General features: G+C 45.7%; 1 long non-coding RNA gene across 1 annotated transcript in view; it reads right to left on the bottom strand.

Moving 5' to 3' along the window:
- Positions 1-15094, bottom strand: part of LOC125329196 — a 20598-nt gene extending 5504 nt beyond the window's left edge. Inside the window, exon 1 of the long non-coding RNA XR_007205083.1 lies at positions 8719-15094. This is a non-coding gene — a long non-coding RNA (uncharacterized LOC125329196). The remainder of the gene's footprint in view (positions 1-8718) is intronic.
- Between the last annotated feature and the right edge of the window lie 3738 nt (positions 15095-18832).

Here is an 18832-nt window from a genome sequence, read left to right on the forward strand (position 1 = left end):
TTTTCTCCTTCCCAGATTTTCTGCTGTGCTCTGTGGACAAAAGACTTCATGTTCCTCATCCAGCACAGGGAAGCCAGAGCATGGTTAGGGACGTTTTAAGACAAAGAGCCATCACAGAAACCTTCCACCTTACCTCCTCTACTTAGAGTTCAGCCATTCCTGTTCCTCTGAGGTCCACAAGGCAGGTCCTCAGGCCATCCCTCATCTTTGAGGAAAATCAGAGCATAGTATCCCATCCTTTGCTACTGCAGAAACCCTTGCCCTAACAAAACTCCTGTGCAATGAAGGACACTGAATCACTGAAACTAAAGCACCTTCTCCTAGGAGATGCATGCACAGGTTTTTCTCTCAAGAGACTCAAATCAGTTCTGATTGCACATTTAAATACATAATGCTTTTGAATGATTGATGGGTTAAGACACAGCTCTCCTAGCTTGTTCTATGCCCTCATCCTTATCTGGGTGCCTTGACCTAACAGAACAGCACAGACAGATAATAAATGCTTCTGCCTGGGGAACTGGACACATTTTATTTCTTAACAGCATGTTTACTGTCAGCTCCTTCTTCTGTCTGAGCAGGTACAGGACATACTGCAAGGATCACTAATTGCCTGACACATCTTTGTCAGTAACCCCTTCAGCTGAGTTTTCCCTGCCCTGGTGAGTTACTTTCATTCAGCTGCAGTATGTGTTGTGCTGTGATAGATTTCTGTTTGGCTGGAGAAACGCTTCTGCATCTCCTGCCCAGCGCTGCTCTGCCACCCAGCAGCAGAGCCACTGAGCTGGGGCACAGGAGAACTCTAAGCTCAGCCTCTTTGCCCTTTAGTTGCACTGTAAAGTACACACCTCCTTCCCATGTGGCCAGCACACAGAGACATTTCCAACCCAAATGTTTGCCTGGGCACAGTGTATGGTGGCAGTGCCAATGGCCTCCGGCCTTCTCTGGTTCCTAAGAGATAGGGCAGAGAGCTTTCCTGGCCTCATGGCATCAGCTCTAGCACAAGGGTGGTACCATACACACCCTTATAAATGTGCTTGCTGTTCAATGCCAATGTTTAAGTGCATAGGACTGCTCAAGGCATACCAAATAGTAAATACTTATAGGATCAATCTGTGATCAGGCATTGCATCTTTAACACAAACCCCACTTCAGAGCACATTAGCTTATTAAGTGCACTCAATTCCCTTCTGTGAGGAGACTACTGGGGAGAGAGAACAGATACGTAGTCATGAGGAGGCCACAGTGCAGCAGTAAAAGAGAACTCTCAGAAAGTGAGATAGCTTAGAGATGATTACCCTCATCCTCAGTAGAGTACTGAGACACTCTAGATTAGCTGGCATAGATAGAGCACCTCCCAGTAAAAGCCCAGATTTATAACTACTGAAAAAGTGCCGCCTTCCTGATGTATTTGCAAATAGCTTTTCCATGGCTGAGAGGACAGGGTTAGGCAGCTCTTCCTGTTGGGGGAGATAGGGACACTGATACAAAAATGTTCTTACTGCAAGATAGTGATTATAAGAGTACCATCGAGGGGAAACCAGCAGCAGAGGCTGAGAAATAACCTGGCTGCTGAAGAGCTGTTTGACTGAACCAGCAGGGAAAGGTGGGTGGGAGCTAATTCTAGTTAAGGGCATGACAGATAACAAATGCTTTAGTTGCCATGGCTGGCAGGGTGTCTGTCACAGTGACAAACAAATAAAGAAGAGAAGACCCTTGGCACTGCAAAGCCCCAGCGAAGACAATGCAGTGCACGGTCTGTCAATAAGGGCTGCACATGCCTCCGATTTCCCAAATGACAGGTCTTTAGTAAGCTGGGTAAGAAACTTGGCTTTGTGAAACAACCTGTAGCACTTCACTTAGCACTTAAATCCACAGCTAGTGACTCTGCTTCACTGACATGTCAGCATGGCCTTTTCACACTTTCCTGCTGGCTTATACTTTTTTTTCATATGATACACAAGCTACCACATGTTTTAAATTTATAATTCTGTGTGGGACTTCTGAATGTAGTCTGAAAACTAACAGAAAATGCCAGTGATGGAAAGACATGGATACACACCTGCCGACTTCACCTCCACCATCAAAGGTAACTACACATTCAGCTGTCACACACAGCAGCACAGCCCTCTTGGTTTTCTCCACTGTGCTATATGGTGAATGAATTTACTAATTCAGAATGTTTCTGCATTTTGGTTGCTCCTAAAAAGCCTACTCCCCCTGTTTCCCTGGTTACACTAGTCAGATCCCCCTGTGCATCCCTGTTCTCCTGCCACTGGCTGTAACGTTGATCAAGAGCATCAAGCTGCTGATAGATCAGATCCACAGGGTCTGCTGCAGTTGCACTGAAAGCCAGCCCTCCAGGTAAGACAGGGAACAAGATCTGAGGGATCCTGCAGTAGGGAAGGGCCCATGTAATGGTGATCAGGAGCCCTCAAACTTTTCTATCTCAGGGCTCCTTTAACCCAACCCTTATTCCCATCCATTTTGGCTTTTCAGGACAGGAGCCTCTTCAGAGGGCCAGACTCCATGGAGGTGAAAAGGCAAGGCTGGATTTAGGAAGAATTTCAGAGCACTCATCCCTTTCCTTCACTCTGGGCACCCAAGATGGTAACATTCCTTTCTCCAGGTTTTCTGGCTGGCTTCACATTCAGGCTGGCCAGCTCCACACCAGCTACAGCTCAGACTTCTTTGGAGATGCTTGCTGTGCAGCAATAGGGTTTTTTCTTTCAGCAGTAGAAGACCAAGACACATCTGGGCGAGACCAGGGAAAGCCAACCAGGAGCACTAGCAAAGGCACCAGCGTGAGCTAGTGCTGCTGAAAAAGGAGCCAGGCTAATTGAGACCTGCTAAAGGAGCAGACTGTCTCATTACTGCACGTATATGAAAGCCCCAAGTGAACCTATTCACGAGTAACCAGCACTGCATGCCATACGGCTAAGATCCCACAGAGCTCTCTCCTGGTTTCAAAGCTTGGGCCATCCTGCTCTGGTAAGTTCCAATATAGGGCAGAGACGTAAATTGGTATCTACTGGGTGCCACACAGTTACACTGCTCCTCCTAACCCTTCTAGGGTCTGCAAGGAGCTCTGTTCTTCACCAGCATTTGGGCTGAGCATTACAACACAGCTGTCAGAGGAGGTCATTGCTCCATGTATGAGAGAGCTGGATGACCAGGGGGACCCCAACCGGCCTGCAAAACATAAAGAGGAGCTGTGGCAGGGAGTCTTTCTATGTGTCACAGGCTCTTAAACCAGCTGGAGAAGGTAAATATCAACTCCATCCACAGAAAGATGACAGCATCAGTGTGCCCAAGTACTGGTATCCATCCAGCTTATTCCCAATGAATTTGAGCCCACCTCATGCCACAATATCACATATTCTGCAGAGGACATACATTTTCCACCACCCCAGTTAAATACTACCTCCTGGTATCATAGAAGCCCCCTTTGTACAAGTTTGTATGCGTCTATAGATTCAGATGGAAAAATAGTTACCAGGAAATATTACAGGCCAAAGTCAAGATACATTTATGGTAAGATACTATGTGAAAGTTTCCTAGGGGCTGATAAACTCCAGAGATAATTAATCCTCATGAATTTGCAAGAAATTATAAACTTGGACCACCAGTGTTTAATGCTGTACAAGGCCACCAGCACACATTAGCACCTGCAACAGGTTGTGTAACTTGGATCACACCCAGGAGGGCAGTGGCTGCTCTACACAGATTAAGAATAGAGAGTTATGTATACAGGTGGTGAAACAAAGTGCCCTCTGAAGGAATTTCTAAAGACCTACCCAGAAGGCAGTGGTATGCCAGGATGACCTTCTGCTTCCAAGCGTTCACATTGGCATTGGCCTTCTAACGGCTGCTCCCACTAATGAGGGAACCTGAATGCGTGGTGTGTTGTGTGAATAGTTACCTGCTTAACTACTAACACCTTGATTCTATTAACAGCAGCTAAAGAACAAAAGATAGTTTAAGAAATAGCAGTTGTAATCTGTGTTTTCCCCTAAGAGTATTCCATATCAAAGGAAAAAGGACCTTATATTACCTGTTTGGGAAAAAACATGTTAAAGACAGTGTGGCACTCATAACTCTTCATGCTGACACCTGCAGATCCAGCTAGGACAGACAGTGCTAGCACAGGACAGCTTCTGTGACCAAACAAACCATGAAACGGTTTGTGGAAAGCCCAGTGAAATGCATCCTACTGTTTGCCAGAGAGAATTGGTGGCTGTGGGGAACATGTTCCTCCTCCTAAAATGTACTGTAGGAAATTCATTCAAATTCAGCCCTGTGGAGGGACTTGACAGGAACCACGTGCACGCCTGTAAGGGCAAGATCTGTTCAATGGGAGAAGGTTCCGTGTAAGAGCCAGCTGAGTGCTTTCTGCTCCATCACCCACATGCTGTGTTCTCTTCATGCTTCAGTGCATGGCTGGGGACCATGAACTGGCAGACCCAACTCTGCACTCTGACTTAGTCACTCTGCAAACATGGGCATTGCTCGAGTCTGCTGTTTTACTAAAGCATCTCCATAGGCAATGCCTTGTGGCTTCCACAGATGTCCAGAGAATCTGTTTAAACTCAGCACTTCTAATGCAGAAAAGTAGCAAGTGTTGCAAGTCACACTGCTGCAAATTAGTGAGATGCATGACAATTTATATTGCGAGTCTCCCTTTTAATCTGCCTCCAGGTAATCTGGATTCCCATCTCTCCAGGGATGTCAAGTTTGTACCTCCAATTAAAGAACAGCCAGATTTTTCCATCTATAAAAAGAATGTGAGGTTGTTTGAATAACTATTGCAACAAAACTAGCTTTATTGAGTCAGACCAAAGGTATCCTCTGACTAACCACAGCCAGCAGCAGATGCTTTGAGCCCTAAGGAACAGCCAGATTATATCTGGACCTCTGTTTTTAATAACCACTAATAACCTCACCTTCTGTGAAGCACTCCTTCCATGTAAGTGCTGAAAGGCTTGAGCAGATCACATGATCTTGCAGCTCCTACCCCAGAGAGAGAGTTTATAACCCAAGAGGCAAAAGCCCCAACTACAAATGCAGGCACAGAGCTGCCTTGCAGGAGGCAGCCCAGATCATTCATGGCAAAGCTGAGAATAAAATGCAGTCTCTTGCCACTAGGTTATATTTTCAAAACTATCTGTCCAAAACATGATGGGAATGATTAAACTGAAGAAACAAAGGTTTTGACAGATGAAATTTCCTTCCAGATTTTCTGGCACTGTTTCAGCCTGATCACTGAAATCCCTCATGCACACCTGACCTCCAAGTGTGCACGAGGACAGTGCTAACACATGCCCAGCTGATGCACCACCCAAACAAAACTTTCTGCTTGATGAGCCTATTTCCTATTGCCTCCAGTAACTCCTTCAATACCAGCACACTGATATCAGCAACATTATGATTTATTAAGACACGGAACAGAGTTTTCCCAGTGTTTCCCCTCCCCCACCATTGTCATCACTGATGAGGTCCTGCCTTTAAGAGCTTTCTGGGTGCTGGCAGCTGGAGCTGGCAAGCTGTGGTCAGCAAACACTTGCAATCAGCAGCCTGCACAGGCAGACAATGTAATGTTTTGCTTTTGTGCCCAGCACCTCACTTTGAGGGCAAAAGAAGGCCCCTCAGGCTGTGGGACCTCCTGAGCCTACACCTTGCCTACAGCTGTTGGATTTGTTTAGTGCTCAAGTAAAAGAAGCCCAATTGGTTATGATCGAAAAATAGGGAAAGTGAGCTGGCTCAGCTATGCTTTAATGGTATTAGTTATGAATTTTTACTCACTCAATGTTCTCAGTGCTTGCTTTCCTTTTTCCTCTAATCTCTTTCATTTGTGTGAAATGGATGATATCAGTCCTGAAAACTTTGCTTAGCTTTGTTACTTCTACCTCTGCCTCAGATTTTGAGGAAAGCCTTTGGGGTGTCAGCACCTGTAGAGCTGGAGGAATGCATTTCCAATCCTCTCTACCAGTGCCAAAACATTGTAAAATCCCCACACTTCATGTAGAAGCCTCCCAACTTCAGAATGCAACGTGCCTTTACCTCTCCCCGTGCACCAGCAAGTAGGGTAGCTGATGGCATGGCTCCAGTGCCCGCTAAAGCTTCCACACTGCTGCTGCCAGCAACCTAAACAGATGTCACCTCTTGTGGCATTTAGAAAGCCTTAGGGTATCAAGTGAGAGTACTCCAAGGCTGTATCACCAGAAATGCCAGAAGGGAGCCAGCAAGAACATTAAATCCCATCACTTTAGGACTTAAATTAATTACGGGGCAAGGGAACCTGTATGAGGTAATTTATACACCTACTCAAGTTAAACCCCAGTTACATATATTCCCTCCCCTCAGAGAAGTGTCTCTGGTCTGGCTCTGTATGCAACAAGGTGAGCATACTGCTTCTCCATCAATAGGGTAGAAACTTCCAACTCCCCTTTACCCCTGTAAAAGTCTCATGAGGGTTAAAAAAATGTGCTTTTTCATCTGATGCATAAAACATGAGCTGGACTGGAGCTCATTCCCACTCTGCCACTGATCAGCTAAGCAACCTCAGCCATGTCTTCTCGTTCCTTCTTCACAAGAAGTACTAATCCCCAATGGACCTAGCCCTATACAAGAAACCCCTGCTGCACCCATTAAAGGAATAACTGGACCTATCCTAGATGGCCAGAGGCTTGGCAGAGCAGTTGGGTTTGAACCATCCACAGCCTATAGGATTCTGCAATCTTGATTAAGATCTTTTTGCAAATGAAGGAAAAAGTCAATTTCAGGTCCAAAAGCCTTAAAAAAATTTACATCATTAAGTAATAAAAAGGTTTTCAAATCGTTTATTTGCCTCCTGATGGAAGAGCAGGGGTATAGCCACTGGCAGCCTTTCAGCTTAATACCTGCTTTTCAGATATCAGAGGAGATATGATAGCTGTTCAGATCTAGTAGGGGTCCCCATGGACACTGTTTGAAGATCAAATTCTGTCATTTTCCCTCAGACCAGTTCTTGTCAACCACTGCAGGGACATGGTCACACTAACACAAGTGCCAGATTTTCTGTTTGGCTACAAGCACCAGGGAGTTGCAAAATCTTTGGCTGACCACAGAAACCTGAGAACAGTAACCCTCAGATAAGGGCAGTGGCAGGCAAATGGCTGGCTGATGCACCCCTGGCACTCTGTGACATGAGGAGCAAGGGGTTACTTAAGTGAAATGTCCTGACCAGACACTGCCAGCACACTAAGACTCGCTAAGGCTGACATCAGCCAACTGAGACAGCAGGTCAGTGACAGACCTCATCCAAGAATGGCCTCAGACTCCAGCACCTCTGATGGCACTTCCTGGTGCTCTGCCCGCCCCCCCAGTATCTGAGAGGTCATCAGCTGAGAAATACTCCTGGCTTGGTCAAAGAGATCCCACAGCAGACCTGCTCTGGCATAGGGAAGAGCCTACAAATCAACTATTAAGATGCTCAGAGACCTAAAAACCATAGCTTTCCTATGAAGGCACAAAGACACTTAAAATAGCAGCTGTGTCCCCAGAACTTAATTAATAAACTTCTAGACTCTGACAATGTCCCAGCAATAAGCAGAGAAATGCCACACAGGAGGTCAGGCTGCCATATCATCATCGGAAGAGAGAATTTCACAAGCCTTCATTGCATGTAAGGCCAGGGACAAGGGCACTGCTTTCTACAACAGCAGGAGACCTTAAACTCTCAAAAAACATTTACAGGGTCTGGGGCCTCAGGGTTACTTCAGGCTCCCAGTATCAGAGCCAAAAAGTTTCCTTTACACTATCCAGAGCATACCTAATCACAGAAGAGAGATAGAAACAAGGGAAAGCTAAAAAAGGTAGGTCTCTACTCAATCAAGTATGCTTCCCTCCCTGAGAGCAGGCCATGCCTTGCTTTGCCCTCCTTCCCTTCCACAGTACCAGTTATAATAAGTAGTATTCAAATTCATCTGGTTCCCCTATTCTCTAGCAGCTGCTTTATCAGCCTTAAACAATGGCCTAAACCACAGAGTTTCTGAGGCTTAATCTCCAAACCTGCACTACAGTTTTGCTACTGCCCATGCCTCCAGTAGTTCTGCCTCCGTAGTCTCCTTTTATAGGAAAGTCCAACTGCTCAGCTGCCCTCTGTTCCCTAGAAATCCCCCTACCTGGAAGGAGGGGTAATGTACAGCTGAGGCTCAGAGGGGGTTAATCTACCTTTATTCAGCAGAGTAGTTTCCACCTTGTGCTAATTGCAGCACAAACTCTAAAATGCATGGGCTGAGCCCCTAATTATGCCTGAAAGAAATTTATTAACACATGTGACTGACCATAAGGGAATGATCCACCATCTTAGCCTTGCATAGAGGACACGCAGCCCAAGGCTTTTATATACAGGTGATTTTGGTAATCCTACCAAAGATAGTGTGAAGCACAGTTTTCGGAGGGTAGGGACTCTTGGTTTTTTTTCCAGAAATCAGAGATTTTATGACTGGGTTTTTTTTCCCCTCAGATGTTTTCTGAGTTTTGCCCTTGGAAACTCACTAGTAATTGCTAGTTCCTCAGGAATTCTGGCTTTTGTTCTGTTGAGATAAACCAGCAAAGTGGGAGGAAAACCGGCTCCACATTAGCATTTAGCTGATGCTGCTATAAACGACATTTTTGGGGCCACCTTCTCCCTGTTATTATAGGGCTTAGCACATTTTGAATGTGTGTGCTTTGACTCACCTCAGATGAAGCCCCAGCTGTGTCCGCTGGTGGTCCAAGCCGGAAGAGTCACTCAGCTCTCAGTGAGAGGCATCATATCTAGGGCACACTGGGTCTGAGGTCACGAGAAGACATGGACACTGTTCCCATTTGTTGGGACATCAAGGGCAGAAATCTCAGAGAACTGAGTGATTTTTTTGGAGGTCCTATAACCTCCCTTGAGGCACACAAGGCACTTGCTCCTTTGGTGTTTGGGGAAGATGGTGGACTTGGTAGGATGCTGCTGAATTCTCCTCTACTACATCATTAATGCAGTTGCTTTGGGAGAGAAAGGGGAAGAAACCCCCAGTTTAGTGGAAATGCTGACAGAGTCCTGATATCCAGATGCTTCCTCTGAGAGGAGAACTTTGCTACTGGGGTCAGCTCAGCAAGCAAGATGCCATTTGATTAGTCAGTTGTTTTCTGGCAGTAGGGCCAGAAATGATTGCAAACTGCAATGCCTTTGGCCAAACATTTGAGAGATTGCCACATTATGTATTTATTAAAGGAGTGAAGAAATTTGAACTGGATAAAAATAGCAAGGCTTGGATTAGAAAGTAGCTGGCAAATGAGGAACAGAGGTTCACTGTTGCTTCAGGATGCCTAGTGTTGCCAGGAAATCCTGCACAGCATGGATATGGGTCTGTTGAGCTGGAGTGGAGGAGACACATAAGACACAAAACTGGCCTGAGGAAGCACTACCAGGTCTTTTGGATGATGGACTGATGTCTTGGTCAAGAGAGGTAGTAGTACACCAATGAAATAAACTCTCTCTGGTAGAGGCTGCACACAGACCCGCTCTTTGCAGCCCAGCAAAGTTAGAAGACGTACCTTTGGAGGTGAGGTACACACTGGGGTCTGCTCTTCTGCCATGCAAGATGGGAAGTTCACTCTCTTAATGATAGTGAAACAGTACTAATGGTCGTCACACTACTTATGCTGAAAACATCCCCATTAAAATGTCCGTTGTGAGACTTTTTGTAGTCAAAAGGGAGTTTTCCTTAAGAACTGATGCTTCCTATCTCCCGTGGTGTTTCTAGTATGTACTTAAAATGGAAAAGGGGACTGGAAGGCTGGAGGGTCTAGTCTCCTCAAACCTGTGTTTTTGCTCCCGCTTCAGATGGGTCGAGTATCCCCTTGTAATGGAGGTACCAGTTCAATCTCTGGTGCCAGTGTAGTATTAGTTCAACTCTCTATGGAGTTGCTCCCTGAAGAGAGCCATCACAATTGCTACAAAATTGCCCTTTGGGATCCAAGACTTGGAGTTAATTTCTCGTTCCTACTCGGAAGAAAGCTTCTAGCAGGCAATGGAAACGGCACACACATTGTGTCTGAGGTGCAGTGCTGCCACTTGGAGGGCAGTCACCTCCCCTCAGAACAAAGAAGTTACATCTTCAGTCCCTGCAAAGACACAAAATGGTTTTATACATGCACACTTTCCTCTGTCACTTCTTATCTCATGTCTGATCTGGAGTCAGTATGGCCAAAAGATTGTTCACATAAATTGTTTCATATATAGACTTGGATGCTTCTATTAAGATAATGAGTGAAGGCTGCCATCAGGATCAAGGTCTCCATTGTTCTGGACAGTACCTATACTACATTCTGTATCTCCACACTGTGAGACACTCACTGTCTCCAAAAACTTACAGTCTAAGTAGAATTTGAATGGGGAGGGAGACTAAGGCATGTAAAAGAGGAATAATTTATCCATGATCAAAGGCTGAGCTGGAATTAGAGGAGCCTGTGTCCCGGGTGGGATCTGTTATCTCCTCTTAGCATAACCACCTACCAATGACTGACACCATCTGTAAATACTCATAATAAAAGGCATCCCAGAAACAAGACACGTGTAATTTCTTAGGACATTCTGTTCTTCCTCTGGTTACAATCCACAGGCATGTAAGGGCTGTTCCAGCAGCTGCATGCAAGGCATCGGACGTAGCAAAAACAGGCGGACCGTGGTTGTAAGAATGACTCCTGTCATATGCAATCATCTCTCAGCACACCCTGTGGTGCTAATAAAAAAATCCTTTCACAGAGTGCACAGTGTGCATAAGTAGCTGGAGTAAGAGCTGAGGCAGCATTGCCATCCTGGAGTCACACAGGGAACTGCAGGTGCAATGTGTCTGAATTACAGATTCCTCTTCGGTCACCGTGATGGCACGAGGTCTGAACTATGTTGCCATACTTCTGAAAACTGAAGAAAGGAAAGGTTGGACTCTGTCTCCAAGGAGGTACTGCAATCTGACAACACAAAGTCTGGGAGTTAGCACATCTTTCACAGTGGCAATGAGTAAGGATAAAGGTAAGTAAAGTACATTATTCTGAAAAATACCACCCTGTGATGGATAAATATAAACATTTGTATAAAGAAACTATATAAAAAGTTTCTTTTAATGTGGTGGTTGGGGTTTTTTGCCGCCTCCTCTCATGGCAATGAATGCTTTGTCCTCTGCAAAGTAGGGCTCATTCCTGCTTTGCATATGTTAATGTGAAACCAGTGCAAACTTTGCTGTTGATTTTCATTCTGACACCAGATAGACGTTCCCATATAAATGTCAATGTTTGGGAAGAGCTGACTTTATACAGGATCCTCTTGTGCTCCTGAGGTACTGCCATCCCAGTGTACTGGGGTCTCAGCACACAGCAACCTCTGTCTGGAAGCCAGGATGTTCTTGCATCTTCTGCTATAGGGTACCTTCCTTCTGAGCAGTGATATGCTGTATGGGCACCCTCAGCTCCCTCTCCTTCTCCTATTAGCAGGCTATACCCTGGTCTGTTTTCAGCTCAGATGTACCATATGAGACACCATGTGGCTGCCTGAATCTGGGCAAGGCATTATCTGTGTCATGCCTCAGTTACCAGCCTCTAGTCAACAGCTGACACTTTGTAAGTATACCAAGAGGTTGTAGTGGCCCATGTCCTGGGATGCTGCAGTGATGGAGGTGAGATAAGGATGACTTTGTAAAACATTTATACAAAGCAAGCCTGACTGCTGTCAGTTGTGACAAATGAACATAACCAGCCAAAAGTTTGTCACCATGTATTGACTCCCCTCAGCAGCACCTGACAGCACAAAGCCATCTTTCCTTTGAGTGACAGTCAAAAAAAGCTTGTTACTTTTAGCCACAATTGTCTTTCCTTCACTGTCTGCATCTCTGGTCTTTAGGACTCGGGGAAAATCTTGATTAGGACACAGACCATGCTCTTAACTTGTGACCAAAATATCTGGTCCATTTAAATGGGAAAAGAAACATCTCCTTCAGAGAGCATTGTGCTTCAATAAAGCACCTCTTTGTGGTGGCCCACATCAGTGGTGAAACCTTGTCCAGGCTCGCAGTATGAAAGCCAAGGGGCTTGTTCCAAACAGGCAAAAAAGCGCGATGCTTTATTATTTACACCTCTTTCTTGGGACACTTATAAAAGGGGTAAGGGTTGTCCAACAACAGTCTGTCTGCAACATTTTTCCAACAACCATCAATAAAAGTGCTTCATGTTTAAGATTGTGACAGAAAGATGGATAGTAGCTCTGTCAGCAATGGCATTTGCAAAGGATTGGTGATAGATTTTGTGGTGCCAGTTTATCCTGACCATCTTGGAGCTGTTTCTTCATCTTGGCTGCCTGATTCAGCCTCCAAGCTCATCATCATCACCATTTATTGGGACTGGCTGACAATTCTGACAAAAGAAATAGTCCTAGTCAATGCAGAGGACACTGGGTAATGCTGGAACTGGAGCCAGATCCTGCACTCTGGGTTTTATGGGGAAATGATTCAGCTTTCCTTACAGCTCACTGGGAACCACCGCACCCCATGGGCTGATCTGATGTTCACCACTAAAATGCAGCCACTCCCAAGGAGAAGAGTAGCGACAAGTATTACACACAAGGCCAAGAGGAGTCCTTGGCCAAGGACAGAGCAAAAAGGATCCAGTATTTTAATGCACAAACACTAAATGTGTGAGATCTCTCAGGCAAACAGCCAGGACCCACACTCAGGAAGTTTTGGTCAACACGGTGAGGCCCTATATGCCTGCTCAGTCTCACTACGCCCATAATTTCTGGTAAGCCTTTTGACATTTGGTGTGCACTGGAAAGTCCAATTGCCTGGAGCCTAGGACTGTCAGCTTGCCTTTCATGAGAGAGAACAGCATGTTCCCAGCTCTGCCATTTCCAGAGGAAACAAGCCCCAAGAGTATCTTAAAGACTTGGACACAAATAGCTCGCACTGTGTATTGTTTTCAAGCTGGTCTCATGATTTTACAGGTCTGACTCATTCTGGATAAATGCAGAAGGTTAGTCATGATAGTCAGCTGTAGGCAAAGAGGAAGGACCTCACTGGACTTACCCCAGAGCAGTTTTCATTGCTACTGTACGGCAAAGAGCTGAGCCAGATTTGCTGGCCCCTGACCTTGGGGTTTGTCCCAGGTTTGTCAAGGGGCACCGAGAAAGTGTGGATACAGATCTATGCATGCCACTGTCAGCCTTACATCCAGGCTGGTGAGCATCTACTTGTCCCTGAGCTAAGGCCAGGTGTTGGTAGGAGTCTCGTGGGCTGCCACAGTAGCTGGCTGTGGGAAGTGTGCTGCAGCACATGGGTGGTGGCTGCACCGTGGCACTGCTGACCCCTGCCCGTGGGCACAGCCACCAGCAGCTCCACACCACTGCTGTGATACAACCAGTCAGAATCATCTTTGGACTTTACCTACTCAGAGGCCTCAAGATACTTGGTCTGGAGAAGCAGGGAGGAGGAAAGGAGAACTTTTAGGCTTCGATCTTGTTCAGAGCCTGTTGTCTGTGCTGGACACGGCCATGTCTAACACAGCAGTATTTCCCTGCACCCCTGCAATTCAGGAATACTCTTCCACAGCAGTGCTGAGCCGCAGCCCAGCCACAGGCCAAGCTGGGAGCACCATCTGCCGGCTTTGACACGGCAGGCTGGCTCGTCAGAGGGACAAATTACAGGGTAACACAGAGCTGCATGTGCCACTGCACGGTCATTAGACTGCATAGCAAATTAGAGATGAAAAAGATCACAGAGTTGGACAAATCCCTCAGCTAAACCTCCTCCTGTCAGCCTCACAAAAGGGACTCCAAACCAGTCTGTCTTTCTGCACTAGAGCCGAACAAACTGACTTGGGTGAAGGAGATCCAGCTGTAAGTTAGCTGGAGTTATTTAGGGCTCTTGCAGAGCTTGTGAACAGTTTCAGCTAAAGAAGTTTGAAGCATGTCACTGGGCAGTCTTCTTAAGGCTTAATTCTTACAGCTCAAAATGTAGTTTTGTTTACAAATATTCCTGATAATAATATTGAGGGGAGCACTGGGAGCCTGAAAGGGAAATGAAATTTATGTCTCTGGTGCAACAGTGGATCTGTTTAAGCAGCTCCCATGTAGATTTTTCTTGGGTTCTTCAGGTCTGCCAAAGACCCAAACTAACAATTACTTACACCACACTGCTGAACCATCTTCCTGCTGTACCTGCCTCATCCTCTGGTCCACAGAGTTCCATGTACCTCTCAAATCCATAGCCCTTTCCTCTTCCAGCTACTAATCCTTCTGGCCAGTACAGAAGGATTCCTCTGCCTTTTTTCTTTTTTCCTTTTTTTTTTGTCACGCCCCAAATCCTCATGTGGAGGGCCAAGTATGTTTCCCCCTTGAGAGGCAGAGCTCTCGTGGGTGCTGAAGGGAGGCTCCTTTTGCAGAACTGCCCACACTGATGCCTGTGACATTTATATCCCATGACCCCGATCTCGTCTGTGGTGGCCCAAGCAAGGCTCTCTGAAGGATGCTGGCTGTGTCCAGGACGAGTAGTAGCATATGGCCTGGGCTCCTGGTCCCCAAAGGGCTGTGCTGGGGAGCACTGCAAATGCCACTACATATGGGACTCGGGCTTTTCTTTGGGGTGTGGGGGGACAGGAGTGGGGTGTGGCTGGTGAGCTGCCAGGGTGTGCTGCTAGACCTGGGAGCTCAGTATGGTCCCTCTCACCTCCAGGGGTTATGCCATCAACTGCTAGCCAGCCAGGAATGTGCTTTCACTTGCTCAGTCCTGCTCAACCTAATTACACCTTCCTGGTGTGCTGTACATAATTTCCCTCCCACCCCAACTGTCCTTTCTCTCCAAGCTGATCCTGCTTATCCTTTAGCGGCACACCACCTTCTCACTTTCCTTTCATTTTCATCCCCATACCCACCTCTCAGAACTTCTGTCTCTTTCCCTCTCACAGCTCTCAGCTGCTTAGTTTGTGAATGCTGGAAAAAAGATGCACTGGACTCGTACTTGCTTTCAGAACTGTTATAAAAATGTATTATAATATTGGCTTCTCGCAAAGTATTAAGGTAGGTATTATATAATGTTAGAAATGCTATTTGCTGTGTGGATGTAGTTTTCTCTCTTTTTAGCAAGAATGTTAGCAAGTGTGAGCAAGTAAGATAACCTCCAAGAGAGCAGAGGATGAGGCCCGAGAAGCTGCTGATCAACGCTTTGTCCAGAGAACAAAAGGGCCCAAAGGCTACTCCGCCCGGAGAATGGGCGGCCAGGAGGGTCCGAGAGCCGCTATCACCGCTCTGCCCGGGGGGCAAAGAGGCCCAAAGCTGCAATCAGCCCTGACTGTCTGGGGAATTAAGAGATCCACCCTACCATCGACTCTTACCTAGCGGGCCCAACCCCAAGAATCAAAAGAAATAAAACCACAAGGCAGAAGACTACGCATGCTCTAAAAAGGCGGAACCAAGGAGTGGCCATGCAAAACAGCTCCGGGAAAAGTTTGAATATGAATAGAGAACAGACAGTAAAAATGGTATAAAAAGGACTCACCTCGAGCATCAGGTGTGCTCTTGGCAGAGCACCAAGGCACCCGGCCGTTACCCCTTTGCTTTATTTTATGTGTCTCTTATTGTCTTTATATTAAACCCTTTAAATTCTCACAGGAGAGTGAACCTCGTTTTTCACATGAACTCTCAAAAGAAATACTTTTTCTGGCCAAGACAGCATGAGCCTGTGCAAGTCATTTTCACAGCAAGACCATTCCTCTAGTACTGTAACGGAGAACATGTGATAAAGGAATCATTGTAGCTTATACTATGGATGAACCAGAGATTTTGAAGTGCCCTAAACTCACTTGCTGCGGGGCACAGGCAACTTCTAATACCATGACTAAAGAGGATGTTTCCCTAAAGATCTTTGCCTTTCCCTTGAACCTGGCTGCCTTGAATGGTGGCTGGGGCCAGCCTAGGAAGCAGGGCACTGGATCTATCTCCTAACCACTGCCTGGCTCACTCCAGGCCTCAGTTTTGTATCCTGTGAAATGAGAAAAGTGGGGAGCTGTTTCACTGAGGTACTTTCACTGCAGGTGGAAAATGCTTTGTAGATGTCCTTGCCTTGAGCCCTGAAGCAACCCTCTATAGCCATTGCAACAATTCTGACCCTTTTGATGTGATTTTCCTTAAGCTTTTCTCCAACAAATGAAGAACAGCCCAAAGCTCTGACCCTTCTGCCTTCTCCACAGCCGGACAGAAGTCACTTCCTATGATGTGTGACAGATGCGTCCACAGTTCACTGCAGTGGACAAGGATCTACTGAGCTGTCCCTGCATGAACCCTATGGAGAACCTACAAATGTGAGGGTACTTCCAATACTGGTAAAGCACAAGCAGACCTCACAGGAGGCTGTCCTGCATGTGTCACCCCCACAGAGAGCAGCATTAGGGAACAGTGTTAGGTTACAAAATCAAGCTTACAGCAAAGAGGGCATACTGTTGTTGGTGTGTTCTGGTGTGTCAGTACTGTCTTTAATGGCACAATCTCAGACTGATACAGCTAAACACAAAAATAAACAGAGAGACTTCTGGGTATACCAGCACATTTCCTGCCTTTTCAGAGCCAAAATGCTAAAAATCCCATGTTTGCTTCCATTGCATGCCATTCCATCTCATTAAAGCTACTGCATTTCTCCAGCCTTTATTTGGCTTTGTTTCTGGAGCCACTTGACTGAAGAAGCAGAATAGCACAGGGCATGTTCAGCACAGGATTGTGAACAACATGTACACATGTTCTTCTTGGGGCGCAGGTGGATATTTTGACAGGCTTTAGACACTATTGAAGCTGCATTTAGCTGGTCCAAAAGGCAAAGCTGCAGTCGAGTGAATTGAAATTCATTTACTGCACTGGAAGCTGGACCTTCCTAAGACTATTTCAGCCCTTTCAGGTTTGAATTCTGTGTGTTGCCTAAACAAGATTAATTTCCCTTTATTTTGATGTCATACCTTTTACATATAGTTTAACAAAAGAAATGTCAAATTCTTTCTTGACCTTTTTAATGGCTATTTGTTTTGACAAATCTGTCCTTTGGGCACTTTGCATTGACACCAAGAAACTTTTGAGATATCTGTGAGCCAGACTTGAAATTATTACCCCCCCCTTCTTAACCTCTTTTTTCATATCCATCAGTTGCGTTGCTACTGGGGTGGAAGGCAGCAGGAGTGTTAAAGGCCTTATTTTTCACCTTTTCTCTGGTTTTCGTGATTACTTGTACAAGTTCTTTTACGATAGTTCAGATTTTCTCTGTACTCTGGAAATCAAAGCTAGACGTATTAAAATTTTGTGGGGTTTTTAATTTTTTTAAAACAAACTGGAAACAATTATTGCAGTTGGTGGCAGGTTCTCTATCTGCTGTTGTCCTCAAGCCCTGCCTGCCATTCTGGGAGATGAACAAACAATCAAACACATATTACAGTACTCAGTGCAAAGGTCAGAAGATATCTGTATTGGCCAGTGGGTCAAGTGGGGTAAGGTACCAGTCCCGGCCATAAAATGTATTTTACTGCTCTGTGCATCCATTTAGTAAATTTACAGAGCTCTTGTCAGTAACAATAACAAAATTTGAGTAACATATAAAACAATTTTGCATCCCATTTCTTTAGATAGTGCTTCATAGAATCTTTTAAATAGCTTTTGAGAACTGTAATTAAATACTTTGAAACATGTTGGGGATGGTTTTGTTTCAGACTTTGCCTCCAGGTTCTTTGGTTTGAAAAACGTGCTTGTTTCCAGGAAAGTCAGTATTGTATTTAATTGGAATTAGATGTTGGCAGAGGAGGCTGATGTTTCCAAAGTTGCTGGTGCTTCTGTGAGCTTGGAGATAGGCCTGGCTGCCTCTTGCAACAGTTAATAAAAACAATTAATTGCATCTCTTTATTTTGGATCCACCTACTATTAATTTTTTCCTACTTTTTGTAATCTTCTTACTTAATATGTCTCAGAGTAACAAAAACAGCTCACCCCAGTGAACCCAGTGGTGTCCTTCCTTTCCAGTTGGTCAAGAAATGTCTGAAGTGTTGCACGATTTCAAAACAGCTGTTGCTGCCAGACCTGAGAAATGTGGACACTCCAGTTCAAGAGCCCTGAAACAGACAGTTGGAGACTTACAAGAAACAACTGAAAATTCTTCCCCTTCCTACCATCAGAAGTAGATGCCAAGTGCAGGATGGTGGCATCTCCTGCATCTCACCAGCATTGTCCCAGTGGGACTGAGCCCCTTGAGAGACCCTCAGCTCCCCTGAGGCAGCATCAGCCTCTGCAGCTGCTCCCGACACCGAGCCCAGGACAGCCTGGGAGGGGGAGCACAGCCACCTCCACTAAATGAATTAGACCACCAAAATCATTAAACTGTGGTAAACATCACAGCACTGAAATTTTGTTCCAATATAATTAATAAATAGTATTCTTTAAAAATAATTTAATAATAAATAAAGGGCTCATTTCCTTCACCTTTCAGTTTCTGGGGTTTTATCTTCTACTAGACAAATTTTCAAGCTTTTTCTCAGTGTACATAACACCTTAGTTTTTAAAATGCTCAGGGCTCCAAGAGCTAGGGCTTTAATGAGTGCAAATACCATCAGCCTTGCTGTAATAGGACACAGCTGGGGGCAGAGCTGGCCCTGGGATAAATTGCTGGCACCTGCATTTTCTTCTCCTCTAGGTGCCCACAAACTGCCCAGCCACTCTTGGGGTGAGGGGGTTCCCTGGCTGGACAGCCAGTGCTCTGGGTGAATGTAGTGTTTTGCCAGCAGTGTCCTACGTGCTGTGCCTGGACAGGGC

Source organism: Corvus hawaiiensis, chromosome 8, assembly GCF_020740725.1.
Source record: "Corvus hawaiiensis isolate bCorHaw1 chromosome 8, bCorHaw1.pri.cur, whole genome shotgun sequence".
In the NCBI taxonomy this organism is placed as follows: domain Eukaryota; kingdom Metazoa; phylum Chordata; class Aves; order Passeriformes; family Corvidae; genus Corvus; species Corvus hawaiiensis.